The sequence below is a fragment of the Haematobia irritans genome, chromosome 5 (genome assembly GCF_050003625.1).
Source record: "Haematobia irritans isolate KBUSLIRL chromosome 5, ASM5000362v1, whole genome shotgun sequence".
NCBI classification, from domain to species: domain Eukaryota; kingdom Metazoa; phylum Arthropoda; class Insecta; order Diptera; family Muscidae; genus Haematobia; species Haematobia irritans.
In genome coordinates, this window is record NC_134401.1 from 173,274,319 (window position 1) to 173,290,219 (window position 15,901).

The 15,901-nt window shown below is 35.8% G+C and overlaps 1 long non-coding RNA gene across 1 annotated transcript; it reads left to right on the forward strand.

Annotated features, from left to right (window-relative positions):
• The first annotated feature begins 6,530 nt into the window (after positions 1-6,530).
• On the forward strand, positions 6,531-15,645 carry LOC142240326 (uncharacterized). The gene is made up of 2 exons (XR_012723233.1): positions 6,531-6,743; positions 14,761-15,645. It is a non-coding gene; the product is annotated as an uncharacterized LOC142240326 (long non-coding RNA).
• The last annotated feature ends 256 nt before the right edge of the window (positions 15,646-15,901 follow it).

The window sequence follows — 15,901 nt, forward strand, 5'->3', positions numbered from 1 at the left end:
CTGTGGTTTTATATTTTAAGCATTTGGCGTTAAAAGATTCCGAATGAAAGTGTTGTTATTGTTTTTCTCAATCTGTGTTTGTAAAAACATATTTGGGCCAAAGATAAGAAAGGCCAACGCAATACAGAATATTTTCAGTATAGATGTGAACTCCAAACCCATATTCACTGATCGCTTTATTTTATATCTTGAAGGCCTAAAAGGTATATTTTTCATTTCATTGATCTTGGGGTTCGGTTTTTTGGTGAGTTCTGGTGAATATATCAATCGATTCAATTTGCCAGAAATGTTTTATCAGGTACTATTTTGAATCCTATTATTATTATTTCTTCATTAGTATATAATACTTTAAGATGTTACATAGTATATATTCCTTTTCACAAGTAATTTGAAATATTTAAAAAATCTGAACAAATTAAAAAAAAAAATGACATTATTTGATTCATTTTCTATGTTATTTGAAAGTTCATTATGCAGGTGCTTTTTATAGAAGAACGATCTTTGAATGTTGATTGTTTTTACTCTCTGTAACCGAAAATTATTTGATGTACGCAGGTTATAGGGTTGCAAACAGAGTTGCCATTCGTGCCAAAAATAATCTACTAAAATTTGAAGAAAATTTTAGCACAAATCTACCAATTAAAAAAAATCCAAATAAATTTGACAAAAATACATTTCCTCTATTTGCTAATCTACTCTTGTATTTTAATCAACGCATGATTTTAAACTGAAATAAAAACAACAATACAAATTTTTTTTCTCTAGAAAATTTTGTCCAAATTTAATTTCTTATTGCTTTGATTGAGAGAGAAAATTTTGTAGAAATTTTATTTCTATAGAAAATTTTGACAAAATTTTTATTTCTATAGAAAATTTTGTCAAAAATTTTATTTCTATAGAAAATTTTGTCAATATTTTATTTCTATAGAAAATTTTGTCAAAATTTTATTTCTATAGAAAATTTTGCCCAAACTTTATTTCTATACAAAATTTTATCAACATTTTATTTCTATAGAAAATGTCTCCAAAATTTTATTTCTGTAGAAAAATTTTCCAAAATTATATATCTATAGAAAAGTTTTCCAGAATTTCATTTCTATAGATTTTTTTTTAAATTTTATTTCTATAGAAAATTGAAGAGGAATGTTTCGCAAAACCTACCAAGACATCAAGAATTCTATCAATCTACCAAACAGTAAAAAATCTAATTTTTGGTAAAATTCTACCAACTGTGGCAACCGTGGTTGCGAATCCCGAACATATTCCACTTGTTCACGTAGATATTCCGGAGATTTACCCTATTTTTTAATGAACGAAAGATAATGTATTTAGTTGTCGTCTTTGTTTTATATTTAACAATTTTAATGCGTCTAGCACACATACTACACTCATAGAAAAAAGTCTGCTAAAAACAGCAGTCGATGTCTGCTGTTATATTTTTGTACTTCAGGACGTAATGAACAACAATTTATAAAATGTTTAGGTAATAAAATTTTCCCCAAAGCCTATTTAAGAATCAAAAGTAGTTTTTGGGTATATTTTTGCACTGTAATATACTTACAAGCTCCTAAATACGATCAGCAAACATTTTGTTTGCTGTTATGCCTCAAATCGATAAATATTCAGATTTTTGGTCAATTACTATAGATATTCATAAAATATTGTGTTAATTATGTTAGGATAAGTTGACATTTTTATTTGTTTTAGCCAAAATAAAACACGTTTTAGTGTAATCGAGTTTCAAAAATAGCAGGAAATGTTTGCTATTTCAGCAAACAGTGACTGCTGTCCCTTTTTCAGCAGACTTTCTGCAGTTTTAGCAGACTTTTCTGCTGTCCCTACTAACAAATTTCTTTGGGTGTAGAGGTGTGCGCGTGACATGAAATTTTCGTGACACGCGTGAATCACGTGAGTCGTGAACAAAATCATGAATGTGCGTAAATGGGACTACACAAATATGTCGTTCGTGAGCGTGAAAAAAATCGATTCGTGAATGAACGTGAATAAAATTTCTACAAAATCACGCTCACGAAAAAAAATCACGATTTAGTCGTTACTCGTATGTTAATCCCGCCTACTATCTGAATATATGAAATTAATTTAACAGGTTGGCTGATAAGTCCCCGGTCTGACACATAGATGGCGTCGCTAGTACTAAATGCATATTATTTTTATATAGTACCAACCTTCAAATGATTCGTGTCAAAATTTGACGTCTGTAAGTCAATTAGTTTGTGAGATAGAGCGTCTTTTGTGAAGCAACTTTTGTTATTGTGAAAAAATGGAAAAAAGGAATTTCGTGTTTTTAATAAAATACTGTTTTTCTGAAGGGAAAAATACGGTGGAAGCAAAAACTTGGCTTGATAATGAGTTTCCGGACTCTGCACCAGGGAAATCAACAATAGTTGATTGGTATGCAAAATTCAAGCGTGGTGAAATGAGCACGGAGGACGGTGAACGCAGTGGACGCCCGAAAGAGGTGGTTACCGAAGAAAACATGTTTTTTGGGATGCGCATGGAATAATTTTTATCGATTATCTTGAGAAGGGAAAAACCATCAACAGCGAATATTATATGGCGTTATTGGAGCGTTTGAAGGTCGAACTCGCGGCAAAACGGCCCCATATGAAGAAGAAAAAAAGTGTTGTTCCACCAAGACAACGCACTGTGCCACAAGTCATTGAGAACGAATGCAAAAATTTGGTTGCTTCGAATTGCTTCCCCACCCACCGTATTCTCCAGATCTGGCCCCCAGCGACTTTTCCTTGTTCTCAGACCTCAAAAGGATGCTCGCGGGGAAAAATATGGCTGCAATGAAGAGGTGATCGCCGAAACTGAGGCCTATTTTGAGGCAAAAGCGAAGGAGTACTACCAAAATGGTATCAAAAAATTGGAAGGTCGTTATAATCGTTGTATCGCTCTTGAAGGGAACTATGTTGAATAATAAAAACGAATTTTGACAAAAACAAAATGTGCTTTTCTTTGTTAGACCGGTGACTTATCAGCCAACTTGCTAGCTGTCAACTATATTTTATTTTTGAAATTTGTTACCGTCGCTCATTCCCGGTCGTGAATTTTTCGTGAGACACGTGAATTATAGTGAATCATGCGTGAGCGTGAGTCTATAAAAGTAGTTCGTGCGTAAGCGTGCTTGAGTACTGCTTTTCATTTCGTGAGTGTGAGTGGCTAACGCACATGTCGTGCGTGAATAAAAATTTTGCTTCGTGAATGTGAGTGAAATTTCACTCACGCGCACACCTCTAATACATACATACCAAAGAAACCGATTTTCTTTGAAATATTCTTTTATTCTAGTCTAAGTGATCCTTAAAGATAAATTTTTTATCTATAATGAATCAGAGGTATTTAATTTTATGCACTTTTTCAATAATGTTTTAATTTATTTCGAAGTTTATTTGAGTTGTTGTATTTATTTCTAATATATTCGATTTTTCTTCATTTTACTTAAGTTTGTTCATTCGTAACAAATTTATATATTTCTGATATCGTATCGTAGTGGCGTCTTCAACAATAATTTAACAGTATCTAAATATATTTTGCACGTCATTTATGTATATAAAAAATAGTAAGACCCCTAGGGGCAGTGCTGCCGCTAGTGAAAAATTGAGTGAAGTAGATTTTGGAAAAAAGTGGAGTAGATTGAATAAAATTGAAGTAGCATACATTTTTGAAAACAAAACAATAGAATTCATTTTATTATACCCTCCACCATAGGATGGGGGTATATTAACTTTGTCATTCCGTTTGTAACACATCGAAATATTGCTCTAAGACCCCATAAAGTATATATATTCAGGGTCGTGGTGAAATTCTGAATCGATCTAAACATATTCGTCCGTCCGTCACGCTAACTTCCGAACGAAAGAAGCTATCGACTTGAAACTTGGCACAAGTAGTTGTTATTGATGTAGGTCGGATGTTATTACAAATGGGGCATATCGGTTCACTTTTACGTATAGCCCTCATATAAACGGACCCCCAAATTTGGCTTGCGGGGACTCTAAGAGAAGCAAATTTCATCCGATCCAGCTGAAAATTGGTACATGGTGTAAGTATATGGTCTCTAACAACTATGCAAAAATTGGTCCACATCGGTCCATAATTATATATAGCCACCATATAAACTGATCCCCCGATTTGGCTTGCGGAACCTCTAAGAGAACCAAATGTCATCCGATCCGGCTGAAATTTGGTACATGGTGTAAGTATATGGTCTCTAACAACTATGCAAAAATTGGTCCACATCGGTTAATAATTCAATGATTAAAACCGCTATGTTCATCGTAATTAAAGGAATAGGAAAAACAATTAGGTAATATGGGGAAAAATTTAAAAATTTGAAGCAGAAGGAATGACGAAGTAAATTTTGTGAAAATGAAGCAAAATACTTGGATTGAAGTAGTAGCGGCAGCACTGCCTAGCGGACACCTAAACCATTTGCAATAATATCAGATGTTACATTATTAACTTTTGTTGTTTGTGTTCTGTTTGTTGAGTATGGTTTAAACTAATTCAATTCAATGCCTTTTATTCAGTATCGTTCAAGTTTTTGTATTAGAATATCACGGTTTATTGTTTATTGTCAAAAGCTCTTTTAAAGTCCAAAAATGTGGCTCTTCTTTTTCGATTTTTGTCAATACTTTTCCATCTGTTTATGACATAGTTTACCGTAGTCTCACACGAGTGATCTTTACGGAATCCTGATTGGTATTTCGATAACAATTTATGTTTATTTATTTATCAATATAGTTTCTACGTTTCAGGAAATTTCCTTGTAGCCATTGATCCATTTAAAATATTCAACATATGATTACCAATTATGTTCCATAATCATTTTAATAGATATGCTGTTTTGGTCGGACTTATTTTTTTATATTTAAATTATAATATATGTGGACAAATTTGAATTTGTCCTTAATTTTTGAAATTAACTTCCTTTTTTTACTTTCTATTTTATTAAATGTACATCAACATTTTTTGTATCCATGAATTGAATAGAAAAGTACTTATTTTGTATGTCCAGTTTGGTAACTTTTCCCTATTGTGAATTTTGTATCTAGCTGAATAGTTATCGAATTAAACTTATTGTGAATTACTTATAAATCAAGAATTAGCAACATAGGCTTAGTGGATAGAACTTTACATGCATTTGCCCACTCTTTTTTTACCTCCATTAAGGTGAGCATCAAATCGTTGTTCTCTTCTCAATAAAACTGAATTTGTACATCACTTCTTACACTCATTCTTGGTTTTCTTTATATTTTGTCTTTGTGTTCCTCTCGAAATTAATTCAACTTATTATTCCTCATTCCTGAGAGGAATAATCTGGTGAACTAACTTGTCATACAGTCCACTAATACTCATAGGGAGTTCCATGTGTTGACGTCTAGCACACTGCGCTCTCGATCTCATCACTCCCCTGCTAACGCCGATTTGGAAGAAACCCCCCTCTAACTTGTGCATGGTCCATCGAAGCCGTTCACTGAGAAGCAGTGAGGTAACACATTTTATCACCTGCGTTGTCTTAATCAGTCTATATTTTACTATCGTGTCGGTAAGTGAAACCGCAAATTTCGTTTTAAAGAGGAGACTTAACAAAACACGTGTATATTGTAGTGCGTTTTTGCTAGAAATTCGTATAAAATACGAGAGAAATAGTTAGAGTTTCGTTAAAATCTCAAAAAGAAACGCTATATTTTATATGGATATATATGTGTACTTCAAATATGGTTCAAATATAATGTGTAAAAATATGCAATTAAGGAAGTTTTGAAAATAGTGAGAAACCTATTGGCGAAATTGCTATTCGTGTAATCGTATTTGTACGACACGTTAGGAATTTAGTGATTTTAACGTAGAAAGTCATAAAAAATTTAAATATGAATCCATTGGGAACGCGCCAAAGGATCAAATGATCTGTATTCGATAAAGGAAATCGAAAAAAAAAAAATAGAATAGCTCCAAAATTGGAAATAATCACTGTTCGACCGTGCAAATCGTATATAAAATTCCATAACATATTAATTGTCCAAATTTGGTTTTCCCACTTTGTTGAAAACCCGCTTATCCCCGCGAAAAGTTGCATAAAAAAATGCTCTAACGGGTAATTTACCGTTATTTATTGTTCTATATATTTTTTTTTAACAAGCGGTAAAATTACATTTGTTGTGCACATTTTCTGGGTTTGGCATTACATTCTTCATTGCATAACGACGAAATATTACGACCAATCGGTTGAAATGGCGTGAAGCCAAAAGAAAAAAGAAATACGTTGAATGTATGGGGAACGTCTGGAATTGAAATGGGAGAATTAAGAATGTATTATGATAATTGATGTCATAACATATTATGATAACTAATCTCAAGGCAGTAATCAACTGCTTGTAACAAATAATTCAAAAATTTTGGGAAAATACATAAATATATATTAAGAAAAAAAAATAGGGAATATAAAAAATCCTAAATGTTGGCAATAACTTACACGAATAGTATCAACCAAACATGTTTCTAATCCGAAAAGTTACTGGCTCTCTTGAACTCGTTATGTTGAACGAAAAAATAATTGACTGAATGCGATCTTAAAAATTTTGGAGAGTTGTCAAATTATGAAAAGTGAAGGTCTATAAAAAGATATAAACTGAGTGTCAACACAGTTGAAAATATTAGTGAATAATTTTATTACGGATTTTTGAGCAATCCTGAAAAGTGGCAAGAATTTCCAGGTAAAAATTTCATTTCTTAAAACCAACAAAAATCCGACGAAATTAGAATTCGATATCATAGCATATATACGTGCATGTCAAAACTTTGGTTTAATCAACCCATCACCGCAACATTTTTTTTCCAAATTGCACTATTTTACATCATATGAAATAATGCCTGCCAGATTACGGTGTTATATATTGGAGCGTATGATATTACCAACAGAGAGTTAACAGCGAGAGAACAGAATGTATGTTAAACATATAAATATGTACGAGGAGCTGTGAGACTGTCAGAATTGTCATGAGAACAAAGGAATGAAGAAGAATATTAACATATAAAGTGTTTCGATTTCTTCATAAAATTATAAAATTTATTCGGCATAGCTCTTTTTCGTCATCATAAATCTATATAAATATACGAAAATTAGACTAGATCGCTGCTCACGCACATACAAAAGAAACCCACCGGTTTTTTACGCATATGTATGTGAATAAATAATGCATTTATAAATTGTTACTAACATATGAATTATTAGATATATTTATTTATTGCATGTGATAAATTATTTTGGAAATTGGTTCATTGGATGAGTATTCTAATCGAATTTATATTTTGTGCTGTTCACCGCTGTCATAATAAAAGTTTAAGGAGTTTGTCCAATTATTTGGATTAACGAGGGTTTATTTTGATCACGAAGATTTCTCTACTTTGTTTTCCGCGTCTTTCGCAATTATACTAAGCCATTCTCACCTACTGTAACTACGGTTGTTATTTAAGATATTCAGCTGGCCTTTAAGGCACTGGCCCTTGCATTTTGACATATTGATTCGTTCATTTGTGATTAACAATACTCAGATAAAGAGTACATGTTTAAAGAGAGTTGTAAGCTTCTGTTAAAAACGAATGGAGTTACATTCAGTGAAGTATTAGGGTGCACCGACAGTGTCACTAACATACGAAAATCATGGAAATATTGTTATTAACTTCATTAATACTGGTGTTGAGTTTAATGCTCAGTGCAATTGAGCCGAATTAGTTGTGAGCCCTAATTGAAATATTATGGAGAATATTCTGTATTGTGAATGATTTCAAATATTGTTTGTCTGAACTGAAGTAAATATTTTATGGCACTGGACATCAATATTACAGCAACGTATCGAGTTCCTAAAACTACACAATTATATGGAATCCTGTGTCAAGCTTAATATCGGTGAGGTTTATCATATATTATTTTGGGAAATCCGTGTTTTTTGGGTTTTCGTTCAGAAAAAAAGAAAAAATACTCTCTTCCGGAATGAAATTTCAGACAAACAAAATTCACCTTTCTCATAAAGCGTTTTCTCTAATATAAACCCGAGTTTATGACATGCGATACCACGATTGTCTGATATTTTTGGTTTGCCTTTAAAGAAAATTTAGTTCTGTCAAAGAAAAACTTCGATTGTTTAAAATTTGAAAGAATTGAAAGAATTTTTATTACGTGAAATTTACATCTTCACTTAAATGAAAATCTCGTCTCTTTAATTGAAAGAAATTGTGAATTTTCATAACAGTTTGCATTACATTTGTATGTGGACCAGTTGTCCTCCGTTCTGCAAAGATCGATGGTTCAAGTGGAAATTTTCAAATGACTTTGATTTGATTATATATACATTTAGTTTATTTCCTTCGGAAATGCTTAATAATTGGCATTCGGAAAATTATTTTGATAATCTATTGTTGAGTCTGGCTCGGGGTTTGAATTATTACATTTTGGCAGATTCTGCATACCTGCTTACTAATTCATTTCTCCAGGGAATTTAGCCGTTTTTTTCTTCTGAGCTTCTGGCTATGATTTGAGTATGAATTATTATATTTTGGCAGTTTCTGCATACCCGCTTACTAATTCATATCTCTAAAATTTGTCTCCATACGGTTCTTTCCTCTTGAGCGTAGATTAGAATGCGTCTTTGTATTATGAAAGTTTTACAGAATTTCGGAACCGCTTACTAATTCATTTCTCTAAATACAATTTTGCACCTTATTGTAATTTTTGGATGAATTATTATATATTGGAAAATTCTGTGACCTCGATACAAATTCGGTTCTGAATCTTCGTCATTGTCATTTCTGTAACACGAATTTTGGAAAGTTCATTATTGAGCTTGTGGTTCAGTCAACATTCATCACCTAGGATTGTACAACATATGTATTCATATCCATACAACATATCTATTCATATTCATTGTGAAACGATCGGTGGAGACCACTTGTACTTTAGTCAACCTCAATTTGGTTAATTCCGTTTTGGGTGTGAGTTTGTTTTAATGCGTAGCGCATACACTTGTCTTGGAATTTATCAAGTCAACAAATTTCACGTCGACCTTTGTGACTAAATATATGAGTTTGGGATTTCAATAATAAATTCAGTTACGAGTTGTCCTCAAGTTGAGATTTTCTGACTACATTTGTCGCTTCGAAATTTGGAGGAAGCGTACATATTTATTCTAATATAAACAGTAGTACCCTCTTTTAAAGTCATTGTCCGATGGCACCTACTGTCACTCCCTCCGACTCAGGGGCGAAGGTGTCGGAGGCTGGGGGTTCAGGAAAGAACTCAGCCAAGAGCTCACCAACACAGGACAAATTTCTCTTTGACTGTGATTATTTAATCACTTTCTGTGCCTCATTCGAACAGGCAGATGTCGCGGATCAGACCGACTCTGTCCTGGAAGTAAAGTTGGAGGATTTGGAGAATCGATGGCAAAGACTGCAAGCTACGTATGAGAGCTTAATGTTATCTCCCGTTTCTACAAATTCAAAAGACTTTAAGGAAAATGCCAAAATAAACTTTAATGCGAGTTCGGAGGCATATTACACCGCCAGGGCTCAAATTCTCGACATTCTGAGAATATCTGGCGGATATACTCGTCAAAGCACTAGACACAGTCTAGTCCCCTCGTATATTCCTCAAAATCCGTATCAGCCTCAGGATTCAGCTCAAGAAGCATCGAACAGTTTTATTAAAGTTCCGCCTTGTGATACGGAGGTTTTCAAAGGAGGATATGAGGAATGGCCGTCATTCCGTGACATGTTCACGGCGGTTTATGTTAACCATCCCAAATTGACAAGAGCTCAGAAACTGTATCACCTCAGGAATAAGACAAAGGGGCCTGCGGGGGCAATCGTGAAACGTTATACCCTTTGTGACGAAAATTTCGATATCGCCTGGAATGCTCTTAAGGAACGATATGAAAACAAGCGCGTCCTAGTGGACAAACAATTGAAACTTCTTTTCGATATTCCCATGGCTTCTATTGAAAATAGCGACTCCATACAAAAAATTCATTCATCGGTTAATGATTGTCTATGTACATTGCGAACTCTTGATGTGGAAATTGAAAGCTGGGACCCTATATTAGTGTATCTAGTTTCGACAAAATTGCCCGACGAAACACTCTCTCTTTGGGAACAGTCTCTCAAATCTCATCGTGACCTTCCAACATGGAAGCAGTTAGATGAGTTTCTGGTTCAACGATTTGAAGTGGTAGAAAGAATATCTAGCATAAAGTCGACAAAAAATAAGAGTACTGTCTCTTCACAAAGGAACGATACTGTTCAAACCTACCACTCTCAAGAGAAATTGAACTCAACTTGTTCCCTTTGTGATGCCCAACATACGATAAGGGATTGTCCTGAATTTCGAAAATATGGCGTGCAGCAACGCATTGATTTTGTCTATAAAAATAGAATATGCGGTAATTGCCTCTCCCCTTCTCATCTCAAAGCGAGTTGCAAAAGTAAGCATATGTGTGTTATTTGCAATAAGCCACATCACAGCCTCCTTCATTTGAGAGCAAAGCCCGAAGGAAGGAATGGGAAAAAGGTGGTGAATCACACCCCTAAGGCAGGGAAACAAAATGTTGTTGAAACACTACCTTGTAACTCGTCTCAAATTGAAAGGCCCACCACATTAGAATCGCCAAGCTCGTCTCAAGTCCAAGCTAATTTCGCTTCAAATAGCGACATGATTTTGCTTCGGACAGCTTTAGTTCAAATCGAGACTTACGATGGTTTGGTAACCGTGCGGGCATTAATTGATCCCGGGTCTCAGAGAACTTTTATATCAGAAAAGGTTCAGAGGCGTTTGGAAATCCCTACCACTAAGGCTCGATTCGAAATTTTTGGAATTTGCGATCAGCGACAAGTGTCGGAAAAGGAATGCCATCTAGTCATTGTGTCTAAAAAACATGACATCAGATTTAAGGTGTCTGCTATTGTGGTACCGAAAATTGCTAAGCAACTTCCTTCACAGTCATTTGGAATATACAATCCTTGTGAGCTTAAGGATTTAGAATTGGCTGATCCTTATTTTAATAAATCTGCCCAAATCGACATGATTTTGGGAAACGACTCTGAGAGATTTATAAATATTGACGGCATAAAAAAGAATTTATGTGGGAACGCATCAGCATATAATACTATTTTCGGCTGGGTGTTAAGTGGTCCAATGCGAACAGAACTTGTGAACTCCTTTTCAACAAATGTTATTGAATCTGAGGACGTGCTAATCAGTGAATTATTAAGGAGGTTTTGGGAGCAGGAAGAAATTCCAAACATATCTCACGCCTCCGAATCAGATAGATTTTGTGAAGAATTTTATACGCGCACTACCACTCGAAACCCAGATGGACGTTATATGGTGCGGTTACCTTTTAAGAAAGAATTTTCCGGGACATTGTCTTTGGGGTCTTCCAGATTTCTCGCCTTGGCTCAATTCCATAGAATGGAAAAAAATCTTTCGAAAACTCCCGAGTTGCAGAGTCAATATAACTCTGTTTTAAATGAATACATTACTCTAGGCCACGCTGAGGAGACTTCCCCTCGTGAAATGAATTATGAGGGAAATTTTAATTCTTTTTATCTCCCGCACCACGCGGTAATTCGTCCAGAGCATAAGTCTACCAAAGTACGGGTAGTATTTAATGCGTCTCGTAAAAGCAAATCTGGATATTCGTTAAATGATGTCTTACACACAGGACCGACTTTACAGACGGATTTGACGTCTGTCATTCTGAATTGGCGAAAATATCAATATGTGTTTTGTGGGGACATTACGAAAATGTATAGGCAAATTTGGTTGCATCCTGGCGATAGGGCCTATCAACGAATACTTTTCCGAAATGAGTCACAAGGTCCGGTACGAGATTTTCAGTTAAACACTGTCACATTTGGCGTCAATTGTGCACCCTTTTTAGCTATCCGCACTCTTTTACAACTTGCGGCTGACTCTGAGAAATCTTTCCCTACTGTCGCAAGTATTTTAAGACGTGAAACTTACGTTGACGACGTGTTATCTGGAGGGTTTTCCATAGAGGATACGATTCGAAATAGAGACGATTTAAGAACGGTTCTCAAAAGTGCCGGTTTCCCACTCGTTAAAATTGCATCTAATGACCCTAGGCTGCTTTCTAATATCCCACAAGAGGATTTATATGACAGCGATTTTCTACGTTTTCACGAATCTAGCTCCACAAAGACTCTTGGAGTCAGGTGGAATGCTCTCACTGACACTTTCAGTTACACTCTGAATTCTATTCAAGTTTGTGAAAATACTACCAAGCGAAAAGTGCTGTCGACGGTGGCTCAGCTATTCGATCCTGCGGGATGGATAGCACCCATTGTAATCCGTTCAAAGATTTTAATGCAACAACTTTGGTTAGAAGGACTTGATTGGGATGACGTCCTAAGTTCTGATTCTCTGGCAAAGTGGAAAAATCTCGTCTCGGATTTGAATCATATTGATTCGGTTTCAATACCCAGATGGTTGCAATACTGCCCATCAGATACCATCGAAATTCACGGGTTTTGCGATGCGTCTCAGTCGGCCTTCTGCGCATGCGTTTATGTTCGTTGTAAAACATCGAAACCTGTTGTATATTCCAATCTCTTACTTGCAAAAAGTAAGGTGGCCCCCCTAAAACCCGTCTGTTTGCCACGTCTGGAGCTTAATGGAGCCTTTTTATTGGCTCGTCTGGTAAATTTTGTTCTTTCGACTTCCGATTTTAAGATAAGTGGGATTACAATGTGGACTGATTCATCAATTGTGTTGGGGTGGCTCGCCAAACCGCCGTGGACATGGGAGACGTATATAGCTAACAGAACTTCACAAATACACGATTTAGTTCCAAAAGGTGTTTGGAGACATGTTGCTACATACGATAATCCCGCAGATCTTGGAACAAGAGGTTGTAAACCTTTGGATTTGAATGGTAACTCATTATGGTTTCACGGCCCAAGTTGGTTAACCAATCCTCCTTCAAGTTGGCCCAAAAGAAATCCCCTCGAACCTCCTCACATAGGAAAGCGTAGACATGTTGATGTTTTACATGGGAGTGTTGAAGATACCGATGAATTGGGTAGATTTTCATCATACTCTAGGGCATTGAAAGTAATGTCATACGTTTTCCGATTTTATAATAATTGTAGAAGTCGAATCCACTCAGTTCCCAGACTTTTGTCCCCGATGCTCACTCAAAAGGAGGTAAACGCAACAAAATATCGATTAATTTCTCTCGCGCAGAGGAGATTTTACTTTGACGAATTCGAACATTTGAGCGAATCAAAACCTTTGCCAGCAAAAAGTCCCTTGCAGTGTTTGAATCCTTTTATTGATTCTAATGGAGTCCTTCGTGTGAACGGAAGACTCGTTGACTCATCCTTACCATACAATGAACGTTACCCTATTATATTACCCGGAAATTCCCGTCTCTGTCATTTGTATCTCGTTCATTTGCACCACTTTCTTGCTCATGGTGAATGCATACTGATGTGTCGTATGTCTCAAACCGAATTTTATATATCTCGTCTCAAGCCCAGAATAAAGAGCATAATACATAAGTGTAAAACGTGTATAATTTTCAAAAAGAAGCAATGTGCTCAAATAATGGCTCCATTACCACCAGAGAGGTGCACAATAACACCCCCTTTTCATATCACAGGCGTCGATTTTGCAGGACCCTTTGAAATCAAAAGCTCGTGCTTACGAAAATCTCCACTTTTGAAAGGATACGTGAGCATTTTTGTATGTTTTGCCACAAAGGCAATTCATTTAGAGCCTTGTTCTGATCTATCAACGGCAGCTTTTGAGGCGGCCTTTTCTAGATTCGTTGGGAGGCGAGGCCTACCCAGAAGGGTAGTTTCAGACAACGGTAGAAATTTCATTGGTGCAAGTCGCAAAATGCTCAAAGAATTTCGTACATTTATCATAGGGGCAGCAAGTGATATAGCTCAAAAGTACACGTCTCATGGATTTGAATGGCAATTTATACCTCCTTATGCACCACATATGGGAGGTTTGTGGGAATCGGCCGTAAAGAGCTTCAAGCATCACTTTAAAAGAATTGCAGGAGCTCATCGTTTTACATTTGAACAATTCGCAACAGTACTGGCTCGCATTGAAGGAGTTCTTAATTCAAGACCGATTTCATCAGTTTCAGAAGATCCAACAGACTTAACGGCGCTTACCCCGGGCCATTTTTTGAAAGGATCACCTATAATGGCCTTCCCAGAGCCAGTCACTCAAAACTTGTCACTTTTGAACAGATGGACGAAACTTAAAGCTATACATCGTCAGTTTGCTACGAGATGGAAGGAAGATTATTTAAAAGCTCTCCATAAGCGATACAAATGGAAAAACTTGACGAGTAACCTGAAAATTGGCGACTTAGTGGTCGTGATGGATGATTTATTACCCCCTAGCGACTGGAGATTGGGAAGAATTGTCAAAACACATCATGGATCGGATAATAACATTAGAGTTGCTGATGTCAAAATAGCAAAAGGTGTCATTACGAGACCAATTGCGAAATTGTGTTATTTGCCATTAATGGATGAAATTCCATAACACAGTTTAACAATATTTACTCATCGTTATAGGTTTCATCTCCTCTCATTTATCACGTCTATATTTTTTATTAATTTTTTTCTTTCTTTTTTCAATTTCATTGGCTAGGCTCATTATCACTCAGATCAATAACAATTTCTCTATTACAGACAATAAATTTCAAAAATGCGCATTCAAGACCTATATAAGTGCATGGTTTGCAAAAAAAGACACTCCTTGCGGTTTTGCCCAAATTTTGTGATGATGACCGTTGCTGAACGTAGATGTGTGGTCCGCAGTTATAACTATTGTCTGAATTGCTTGGCCAGGAGCCATACCGTTGATAATTGCCAGTCGTCCGATCGGTGTCGCAAATGCGGGTATGAGCATCACACTATGTTGCACCCCAGAAACGTTTATAATATTCATCGGAGGCCCAGTATCCTGCAGCGACTCGATTCAGTCCGTGTGCGAAATACTGCCAGTCAACATAAACGCCAAATGACGTCCAACACTAGAACTAAATGGATTCGCTCAACTAAACGACGGGCTGCAAGGCGTCCAGTTGCACGACCAAGAAAACACACATCGAATCCAACGACTAGAACACACAATGCCCCACAGCCAAATCCCAGAATATTGTCTGAAGCAATTAAATCCTTGGCCACGGTGTTATGCGTATCGGCGCACAGTGCGCACGGCGGGCGGCATGGACAAATTTGAATTTGTCCTTAATTTTTGAAATTAACTTCCTTTTTTTACTTTCTATTTTATTAAATGTACATCAACATTTTTTGTATCCATGAATTGAATAGAAAAGTACTTATTTTGTATGTCCAGTTTGGTAACTTTTCCCTATTGTGAATTTTGTATCTAGCTGAATAGTTATCGAATTAAACTTATTGTGAATTACTTATAAATCAAGAATTAGCAACATAGGCTTAGTGGATAGAACTTTACATGCATTTGCCCACTCTTTTTTTACCTCCATTAAGGTGAGCATCAAATCGTTGTTCTCTTCTCAATAAAACTGAATTTGTACATCACTTCTTACACTCATTCTTGGTTTTCTTTATATTTTGTCTTTGTGTTCCTCTCGAAATTAATTCAACTTATTATTCCTCATTCCTGAGAGGAATAATCTGGTGAACTAACTTGTCATACAGTCCACTAATACTCATAGGGAGTTCCATGTGTTGACGTCTAGCACACTGCGCTCTCGATCTCATCACTCCCCTGCTAACGCCGATTTGGAAGAAACCCCCCTCTAACTTGTGCAATATGAATTATAACAGTTCTAGTATTAGTGTC